The following is a 2,500-nucleotide window of genomic DNA, read 5'->3' as shown; positions in this document are numbered from 1 at the left end:
AAACAAAAGGAGAACTCTCTTTGGGACGGCTAAAAGGTCAGCAGGCGCTTAATAGAGGTGGCAGCTTCATAGAGGTTTGATTTCATATCATTCTACAATAATTTCGAGACTGGCCACTTAATAGGTGGCTAATTAGGTGGCCCCTTAATGGAGGTTCTACTTATTTATTTATTCATTTATTTAATTTATTTGATTAATTAATTAATTAATTAATTAATTAATTTGTTTATTTATTTATTTATTTATGATCGGGAGACGGCCTCTTAAAACTACACAGAAGGAAAAGAATTCATTCCACTCACCCTCACCTTTACCACAAAAACTCGCAGTTAAAACATTGTCGCCGCAGTCAGTGATCGCCAAACCACAAAATGTTTTCTCTATACTACCACTTGCATCATTTAAAAGAGACAATAACAAAGGGAACTGTCTACTTAGAAGTGCACCAACATTTGACAGTCAACCAGGAACTTTCAAACCCACGCGCACGATGCACAATTTGTCCTCTCACTGATTTAACCGGAGGCTAAACCACAGGACCCAAAAGATCCGTTATAATCACGTTCCATATTACGTGCATCTATCCAATTGTCATCTATCGCATACCGTGTACATTATGCTAAAGGTCTGCATAAATGAAACGGAGAGAAAATTTGCAGACTACTTTCCCGAACATCGTAGTCGAAATGAAGAAATGGCAAAGAGAGGCGTCCAAAACAATTTCAATCTTGAGTTCCCAACCACTTCTCCCATAACATAGCCAATCATCACACCGAGGTAAGTTAAACACAGAAAGCTGCAAAAATCCTAAACGAAACTTCTTTTTTTCAAAGTAGCACTCTTCACGCTTTCCATTCAATTAGGGGTATCGAATGGTCTTTGCAAGCATTTGCGAGCATGTGAGCAGTTGTCAATTTGTTCTTGCGGGCAGCAAGCTCTTGAGAAAATACAGATGGCGTGCAGCGAGCACTTTGAAAAAATATAGATGGCGAGCAGCGAGCACTTCGAGGAGTTCGTAAATTTTCCGCTAGCCGGAATTTGCGCCAAGTAATAGCATATAATCTGGCTGACACCTCCAAAACAGAACAATAGGTGCAAAGCTAGGGTGGTTCAACCAATCCCAGCAGCTTACAGCCCAATTGTTCTCTGCTTGATGCCAAATTACGTCACGTAGCTTCGCGTGAGTCAGTGGGTGTACTTCAAGAGCTCTCAAATCTCTCAAGGAAATCAACTAGATCCAAAGCCCGCGATCTAAAGTTTTCCATCTCTGCCTAATCTGGCGCTAAAATGGAAGGTATGTTTTTTTTATGAAATGTAAATAACGTTACATTCAGTATAACAAGCATTTTGGGCTTCGGTTTCAATGATCGGCAAGCTGGTTTCCCGCTGATCGACTGGGAAAGATTTAATGCAATGAAGCATTATTTATTTGGAGACTTCTAGAAACTAACCACAGACTGACTGACAAGCTCCACTACTATAGTAGCTCTGAAGGTCAATATAGAGTACTGAAATTTCGAGCAATCCAGCACATTTTAACGAAAATCCGAGCATGCAAGCACTTTCAAAAATTTTGCAAGCAAGAGCAAGCGAGCACCCATGTAATTTTTGCGAGCAATTCGAGCAATTGAATGGGACCATTGGATACCCCTTCAATTCATTTATTCGAGTAAACATGTCACCAATTGTTCCACTAATGGCAAAGATCCAGCTTCACCTACTGCATAAACCATTTATAACCCGCTATTGCTTGGTTAATTTAACTCTGTCCTTTCAACTCGCGTGGTACAACCACATTTTCCTGCTTCCAATTCAGCTGACTTGTTTTCACAATTTGCGATAAATTTAGTTTTTTTCCGTTTTTAACTGTAACAGTTGAACGATATGTAAATTCACTTACGTATAAATTATACACTACAAAATCATCATCTTTTGAGCCCCATTTTGGGCACAGAATTTAGTAAAGAAACTTGAATTTTAGGAAATGTATCTTTGATAATACGAAGAGGAAGTTTTAACTTCTTTTCACAAACGCAAATATTCGTCCAACCTAGGAGAGATGCTGGAGGCTGTTTTGCTGAGAACAACCCAAAGGCTACTCTTTCATACAGATTTTTTTCTCTTCAATTAAACAGTGAGCAGCGTTCTAGCCAGGTTAATGAAACATAAGGATAAGTAAGATTATTGACCATTGTCACGCATAGCCGAGCATATTTGGATATCAAGTGTAATAGCGCGATGAGGAAACCTGAGATAAAAGGGACCGGCAGACCACGAGATACTACTAGATCTACTACTGAGGTTCCACTTTTCAGTCCCCGTAATTGTACATCGTGCATCAATTCCTATTTCAAGTCCTAACATATTTTCTCATTCAAAAACAATTGTTTTTCATAGACAAAACCGATGATGTAACCATTAACGTGCTCTAACAAACAAGTCGTAACAAATTTTCTCATTCAAAAACAATATTTTTTCATAGAAAAAACCGATGATGTAA

At 38.6% G+C, this 2,500-nt stretch overlaps 1 protein-coding gene across 1 annotated transcript in view; it reads right to left on the bottom strand.

Annotated features, from left to right (window-relative positions):
* The window catches only part of LOC138018946 (neurexin-4-like), a 23,064-nt gene that overhangs the window by 20,053 nt on the left and 511 nt on the right, over positions 1-2,500 (bottom strand). The gene's annotated exons all lie outside the window — the stretch shown is intronic.

The sequence above is a fragment of the Montipora capricornis genome, chromosome 10, assembly GCF_036669925.1.
Source record: "Montipora capricornis isolate CH-2021 chromosome 10, ASM3666992v2, whole genome shotgun sequence".
NCBI lineage: Eukaryota > Metazoa > Cnidaria > Anthozoa > Scleractinia > Acroporidae > Montipora > Montipora capricornis.
The sequence above is the reverse complement of the archived record's forward strand: the minus strand, read 5'-3'. Positions and strand labels throughout refer to the sequence as shown.